An 8,976-nucleotide genomic window follows, 5' to 3' on the forward strand; every position below is an offset into this window, starting at 1 on the left:
CGAGAGAGAGAGAGAGAGAGAGAGAATGAGGGGAGAGAGAACAGGTGGGTGGAAGAGAGTACTGGAAGAGATAGTCAGAGAGAGTGAGAGAGAGAGAGAGAGAGAGAGAGAGAGAGAGAGAGAATGAGGGGAGAGAAAGCGAGCGAGAGAGAGAGAGAAATAGAGAAAGAAAGACTGAAAGGGGAGGAGAGAGAGGGACTGAAGGGAGAAAGGGAAGTCAATTTGCTGATAGTGTATTCACAGTGGGATGATCTGGAAATGTTGATGACAGTTCATAGAGCATAAAATAAAGGTTTATCGTGAGACCCAGAGTGGCAGCAGTGTGTGTGCGTGTTGGGGGTTGCCTTGGTGCAATGGGAATTACTCCACCTGGTAAATGAGTGTCATCTCAGGTTATGGCAGTTCACACTCCTATGTGATAGTCCCGACATGTACACACACACACACACACACACACACACACACACACACACACACACATACACACACACACACACATACACATACACACACTCTCATACACACACTCTCTCTCTCTCTCTGACTTCTCACCATCATCACCATACAGATGTAGGATCTTAATTTGAGGCAGTTTGCTACAGTAGGAAAATAATACTGCAGCAACAGCAAATGTGAATTATTATGTGGATTATAATTATTGGACATTTTTGTAGGAGTTGATACATTTTTCACAAGGGGAAATCAAGTCAAAAATGTAAAACTTTAGAAGTTCCTTTAAAACTCACATATACATCTCCTGCTAAGCAGGAAAATAGTCAGCAAAGTAATGATTACATCCTACTGTACATCTGGGAGTTGTGGTTTTAATCTAGCTGTCTCTTCATATTCATGAACTGGGACGCACCTCAATCCCAAACCAAAACCAGACAGAAAGGTCATATGCAAATATTCCCATTATATCTAATTAGTGAGTCTTTAATGTGGATAAAACAGACTCCACCTCACTGTTCCCTTCATGTGTAAATAAACATCTTAGATGATCTCTTATTTTAAAACATGCAGCTCTAAAATGGTTGATTAAGATCCTCTGATCCTCTCTTTGATCTTAGGGAGAATATTCATCATCATCATGATCATCATCCGAATCCTGGATCCCCTCCCCTCCCCTCCCCTCTCCATAGGCCTGTTCTTCCCTCTCTCTGTCGGCATGGTAATGGATGGCTGGGCTGTAAACTGAATGAGGGACTGTTTAATATGAGGCAGAACGGAACCATAATGGACACATGAATGGCATCATAACGACAGACGAGTGATTGTTTGTAGAAGTAGTAAAAGTTAAGGAGGATAAACTGTGGGATGCGCAGGACTCGACGACATTGTGATTTAGGCGATGCATCAAGCAAAATCACTAGGGGAAAGTGGTAAAAACAGCATATTTGTCAGCTAAAACCTGCAACCAAATACCACTCCTGAGAGATCAGCATCAATGCAAAAATAGGAAATACTGGCATTATAAAGTATATATTATTCTCTTGTATAGGTTAAAACATAATACAAGTTTTTTTCAACCCAACTTTAATATGAAAAGTAGAAAACAAAAAACATATATTCATATCTCCCTCTGTCACTGAACTGTGGTTGCCCAAGCTGTGCCGAGGACTTGGTGTGCAAAATGCCAAGAATAATTGTACCACTCATTCACCTGTTCTGGCCCTTGGGGACGTTTCTGTCTCTGTGCTGCATAAGATCTGTAATTACCTTCTCCTGCAGTAATGTAGGTTAGAGACTGTATCCGCTACATCAGACAAGGACAGCGTGTGTGTGCGTGTGTGTGCGTGTGTGCATGTGTGTGCGTGCGTGCGTGCGTGACAAGAACAGGGGAGACTTTTAGGCCATTCAAAGACGGTTCCAGGAAACAGAACTTATAATCAAACTTGTCTTCCACATTGCCATGGTCCTTTAGATAAGATGTTTAAAATAATTGTTAATTACTGAAAATAGGCCACATACTTTATTAATTGCTCATAAAATGACACAAACCGTCCAAAACATAGCTCTTTCCAAGCCCTGGAGCGTGCCCACACAACAAATGACCTAGCCAAGATACTGGACCGGCAGCCATGGTTATCCACCATATCATATCATTCTCATCAAAGATCAGAGACACCGGCCAGCCAGCACCATTGAGAGCCAGCACCATGGAGAGCCAGCACCATGGAGAGCCAGCACCACTGTATTTTGTTTTTATGTTGTGCAATCATCATCCTGTCCTCCTCTGTTATCTGTGTAACCAAGTTCAGCCTAGTAGTTAGGTCTACTGTGGAGACTAACTACAGTATGTTTATGTTATTTACTTACCACTCCAAAAATAAGTTCCCTTGTGTAAAAAATCTAGTTCTTTTTTTCTATTCTATATAAAAAAAAGGTTATTCTGACTGGTTGCCTGGTTGTGTGTTGATAGAGATAGTCTGGACTGGAGCAACAATGCAGATGGCGTGTTGTCCTTATTTACCCTTATTAAAACTGTAGGGGCTGCCAATGACTGAGTTGTGAGAGGAGGGAGACAGACACACACACACACACACACTCTCTCTCTTTTGTTCTAGAGAGAAATATCCAGGAATGTTGCGCTAATGATGTTGCTGATGACCATCTCTGCCCTCATCTGTAGTTAACACGCAGCATGGCGTATTATCCTCCACAGCCCAGCTCACCCCATTACTTCTGTCTACCATTACATGCTGATACATGCCGTACCTGAGCTACATCAAAGGGATCTTCCTGGACTTAGCCCCCAACCCACCTTTGAAGGTAAAATGCACACTAGTGAAATACTAATTCCCAATTCAAAGGGTTATTTTCCCCTTTCCCACTTTAGTTTTAAAGTGGTATAGCTTCAATTGAAAACAGCAATATATATGTGATCTGTGAAGTGCATCACTTTGTTTAAACTGAAATGGGTTTGTGTTTTTCCCATATCTGTTCAGCTATAGTGTGCAGGATAGGTAGAGGACAGGCCTATTCATAAGAACAGGAGTGCTTGTCTCGACGACAGCTTTTATCATTGTTGACATGTGAGTACAAAGAGAAACCAAGGACTTACATTTCTCCCCCAGTGCTTTACAATATGTCATGCTGAGAATGAAATATAGCACGTTTGTATCAACCCACCTTTGCACCAATTTTATTGCCAAAGGCTCAACATCAATTGCGATCCAATGTTCCCTACTTCATTTGTGCTTGATACTTGTTACCAGTCATTACAGAGCCAGGAAGACCAACACATGAGTTTATTTCAAAATCAACAAACACAAGGATATTCAATATGTTCTCGTAATTAGTTGAACTATTTACTACTGTACAATCTGTATGAACAGACTTGCTGAATTAGCCAATTACTCTGAAATGAGAAACACATTTAGAGACAGTTTGACAGCTGTTTTTCACTAAACCCTGCGATGATGGCCTTAACTGGAAGTCTACAGACACGACTCTTGACAAAATGAGATACTTAGATGCCTAGAACCAAAGTAAGTGACATTTTAAATAAGTGTTTTAGGAACTATTTGACTGTCAAAGCAGACTAGTGTTCATACAAACACTGCACTCCTCCTCATGACTGAGAGTTGAAACCGCTTGACATAAAGGAGAAACTTATCAGTTAAAACCTCTTAAATGTAAAGTCGCCATATTTAAGGGACTTTATGAGAATGGTAGCCCCTAACTGCAAAAGCAGGGTGTCAGCAGAAAGCTGAGTATCTTGGCTATGTATCTGTGCTTTAAAATCTTTGGTGTGACTTACTACTATATATGGCCATACAAATGTGTAAAGGTAGGCCGAGCCGATGACCGCAAGATACCTACATTCTGGTTAGCGTTGTGAAGCATAAACAAAATAAACACGGAATACGTTGATACCGAAAGCCGGGACTCCACAGATCATGAGGATGTCTTATTTGTCTGTCTGGACCTACCGTTATTGACCACCAGCCCCGAGAGTCAAAATGTTTATTTTACACAACGTTTTCACCAAACAGCAAACATCTTACAAGGTAAGCTTTAGTTTGGTCTGTGTTTGAGCTATAGCTATATGGGGGGTGAAATTAATCCTTAGGTTGGTAGGAACAAATCTAGCCTATTGCCAATGTTATCTGATGATGTATGACTTAATGGCAACATCGAATATCCACAGAGTGACTATATCTTTGCACATGAAAACTATGATGAAAACACTTGGATATCCCCTGTATGTCCCCTGACACCACCACAATGTTTGAGAGAGGTTGGTGTTGTAGAAATTGTGTTTTCATAGTGAACAATAGCTTTTAGGCATGTCCAGTGTGCAAAAACACTGCAATTACCACATTGCAGTGGTAATTGCAGGAAAGGACATTTGAATGTACCCTGGATACACCATAACACCAACGCAATGTTTGATTGAGGTTGATATGGTAGAAATTGTGTTTTTAGACTGATCAAATAGCATTTTGGGATTGCAAATATGTAATATGTGTGTGTAGGTGGCAGGGAAGTCAGGCGCAGGAGAATCAAACTTGGTATAAATGGAGTAGTTTAATAACGTAAAACAAAACCTCCAAAACCAAAGTACATAATAAAATAAACGTGGGTACAAGAACCCGTCGCGCACCAATCGAATACCACGAGCATAACAACAAACAATCTCCAACAAGGACATGAGGGGAACAGAGGGTTCCATAGTGAACAATAGCTTTTTCCATAGTGAACAATAGCTTTGTCACAACATGTAATGAATGGGATTGGAACCAAGTGTGTAGGAAGACAAGACAAAACTAATGGAAAATTAAAAATGGATCAATGATGGCTAGAAGACCGGTGACGTCGACCGCCGAGCACCGCCCGAACAAGGAGAGGCATCGATATGTAACAATTTACAGACATATGCCACTTTGGAGAGGTAGTAGGGACACTTGGAAACGCCCCGTGACCACACCTGACACCACTGCCCATTTCTCGTTGTTAGGTCTACCAATCCCATTTTGTTCTGATATTGTTCACATGTTGTGGAAGCCATCTGATGTGTTCCCAGCTCTAATTCACTTATAGCTTGTCAATGAAAGATTACTTTCAAAATGAAAAAAAAAAATACAAAAAGCGGTTATTTTGTGTGTGCTTGATCTTGTGTATTCTGAACTATGTAACTCCTATCGATCTCCTGATCATTTCCTCATAATCCTCCAGATGTCTTCTTTCCAAATAGACCATGTTTTGGCATGTCAGAATCATGTACTTACAGATGAATAGCAGTTACTTTTGGGTGGAAATCTAACAGGTTGTTAAAAGAGACAAGCATTTTTCTAAAAGAGTAAAATGTCATGATAAGGTACTTTGTCACCACATAATAAACTTCAACACAACAAACCGATTGACTTTCCAACAGATAGATAGCATAGGCCCTGCTCTGGTGTATCATCTGCTTACATTGTTTCAGGCCCAGGTTTGCTCAGTATATCGACGGTATTGGGTTGTTGACTCTCTAGTTGAGTACACATCTGGGCGACCGGATAAACAGGGCACAGGTACCCTGGCAACAGCGGAACGTGGTCAGTATGTACTCAGGTTGACAGGGCTCTGTAGACACGTCTGGGTGAAGATCGAAGGAAAAACAGAGGCAGCATGCACTAGTTTACCTCATTTACACAGCCAATGGAAACCATTGAAAGGTTCTGGTTATTTTTTGTCACTTGTGAATCGTTTTATAATGCATTTAGTAAACCTTTCTTATCAACTACTGTTGGATTAACTTGTAAAAAAAACATTCACCTTTATCACAATAATACCCACTTTACCACGTTCTAGACTGTCTGTAATGTATGGCATGCCCTTTCTCATGTGCCTAAATGCCTTTATAACCTTATACAGCTATTCTGCACAATGACATGATTTCCCTTTGACGGCAGCAGTACAAGTCCACTGTGTGATCCTCTGTGATCTCCTCTTAGTTGACCCCGCAGCAACACTGTGATATCCTCTTAGTTAAGCCTGCAGCAACACTGTGATATCCTCTTAGTTGACCCTGCAGCAACACTGTGATATCCTCTTAGTTGACCCTGCAGCAACACTGTGATATCCTCTTAGTTAAGCCTGCAGCAACACTGTGATATCCTCTTAGTTGACCCTGCAGCAACACTGTGATATCCTCTTAGTTTACCCTGCAGAAACACTGTGATATCCTCTTAGTTAAGCCTGCAGAAACACTGATATCCTCTTAGTTGACCCTGCAGCAACACTGTGATATCCTCTTAGTTAAGCCTGCAGCAACACTGTGATATCCTCTTAGTTGACCCTGCAGCAACACTGTGATATCCTCTTAGTTAAGCCTGCAGAAACACTGATATCCTCTTAATTGACCCTGCAGCAACACTGTGATATCCTCTTAGTTAAGCCTGCAGAAACACTGATATCCTCTTAGTTGACCCTGCAGCAACACTGTGATATCCTCTTAGTTAAGCCTGCAGCAACACTGTGATATCCTCTTAGTTAAGCCTGCAGCAACACTGTGATATCCTCTTAGTTAAGCCTGCAGCAACACTGTGATATCCTCTTAGTTAAGCCTGCAGAAACACTGATATCCTCTTAGTTGACCCTGCAGCAACACTGATATCCTCTTAGTTGACCCTGCAGCAACACTGTGATATCCTCTTAGTTGACCCTGCAGCAACACTGATATCCTCTTAATTGGCCCTGCAGCAACACTAAGTGCCAGTTCAGCCTCCCTCATACCTCCCCACCTCACCCCACGCAGATCACTAGGTGATGGCAAGACCAGATCATCCACACCCAAGGCATTGTGCTTTGTGCGTTGGTTGGGGCCGCGTTATTGGACGGGTTGCGTCGGTATAGGGTCACGTGATTTAGGAGGGGGTGCGTTGGTATGATGGGTTCAGGGGTTCAGAGGCAAGGTGGGAAATCCAGGGGTGTCTCTCAGACCTGTTTACAAGGTCAGGGGCGGCAGTGGTTAGGGGTGGCAGGTAGCCTAGTGGTTAGTGTTGGGCCAGTAACTGAAAGGTTGCTAGATCGAATCCCCGAGCTCACAAGGTAAAAATCTGCTGTTCTTCCTCTGAACAAGGCAGTTAACCCACTGTTCCTAGGCTGTCATTGTAAATAACAATTTGTTCCTGACTTACCTAGTTAAATAAAAAACAAGAAGGCATGTCATATTAACAGGGACTACATTCCTCAGACAGCTTGCTCCAGGGTAGCTAAGTATTCATTTGCATTTCCAGCAAATCCATTTAAACCACTGTCTCTGGCATTGGCAACAGGTGAACTTGATCTGTGTCTCAAACAATAGTACTAAATAGCTTCCTATATCCTTAGTGGCCTTTTGACCATCAGATGTAAAGTGGAAGGTGGTACAGAATAGGAGTATTGAGACAATTTCCTTGTATTATGAAAAAGCTATTTGATAGGTGCTGAGCTCCAGTCAAAAGGGTTAAGGTGAGATTTCTCCCCCTCTGCACTACCACCCCCCCCCCCCCACCCCACATGCAACCTCACATCCCTTCACCACTGATGTGTGGCTGTGTAACAGGAACTAGTGTATAGGCTTCAGAATCAACAGCCCTGGTATGTGAGAATCACAGGCTAATGAAGGAGCCGGTCCTTTTCACATGATGTCTATGGAACAACCCCCTGGATCACTACACCGACAGTACAGAGAGGAGCCACAGGAAGCTGTTCCAACCCTTCTACACAACCCTTCTACACAACCCTTCTACACAACCCTTCTATACAACCCTTCTACACAACCCTTCTACACAACCCTTCTACACAACCCTTCTACACAACCCTTCTATACAACCCTTCTACACAACCCTTCTACACAACCCTTCTACACAACCCTTCTACACAACCCTTCTATACAACCCTTCTACACAACCCTTCTACACAACCCTTCTACACAACCCTTCTATACAACCCTTCTACACAACCCTTCTACACAACCCTTCTACACAACCCTTCTACACAACCCTTCTATACAACCCTTCTACACAACCCTTCTACAAGCTGGAAGGAATATTCAGTCTGGGATGTCCTTACCTAGTTTTACAGAGCTATAACTCAAACCCATGACCAAATATTCATAATACTGTTAGTCTCTATCAACAACAAAAAAAGAATAACAATTTGAAAGATGTCCTTTCCTACCTCTGTCTGGATGGTGTATGGGGAAAAAGTCCATTTCAGGCAGGACGATCTACCAGTTAAGAAATGCCAGTATCAATTTAACTGTATTTTGTATCGGTTTACACACCTCCATATAGCCGGGTGGAGAAAAAAGCTAACGCAAGGTCATACTGGAGTGGTAATAATAGTGGAATAATATATTCATTGTCTACACTGGCAATGTGTTTAACAGAGGGGTTATGAATAGACAACAGACACTTATCTATGGCCTTGGCCTTTTCACTTCCTTTATGGCAACACCTTCTAAACCTACACTTTGATGCATAATATTGACAAAATATCTGCTTAGTCAATTCACATAATGTAGACATTTTATTTTGATGTATGATAAACATACCTATACCGTAATGACTGTAGAAGTTTTCCAGTCTGTCCAACTCTAACTAATAACTTGTGCTCCCAAAGACTGCAGGAGATGTCCAGGGACATTTCCCCCAAGAAATGCTTTACAGCACCTACCCATAATTCACCATGGTAAAAATGCTTGGCACGTAACACTTCATCACTGAACAAGACATATCGCCCTGGTAACATCACCACGGATATTCTCAGGTGTGCAGCTCTCTGAAGTAAGTCTGTACCTTGTGAAAAATGGAGTGGTGAAAACGTTCATTAGTCACCCAAGCGTTGAGATTATGCCATTAATGCTGAGGCACCCTAAAAGGAAGCAATGTGGGTCATGAAAGGAACCTTGTACAGTTCAGTATCATTTTCAATCTTAACATAATATTGATTGATTATTTCCCCGTTTTAGCCATTTTGAGATAAACATATAATATTTCTCCC

Source organism: Salmo trutta, chromosome 2 (assembly GCF_901001165.1).
Source record: "Salmo trutta chromosome 2, fSalTru1.1, whole genome shotgun sequence".
Taxonomy (NCBI): domain Eukaryota; kingdom Metazoa; phylum Chordata; class Actinopteri; order Salmoniformes; family Salmonidae; genus Salmo; species Salmo trutta.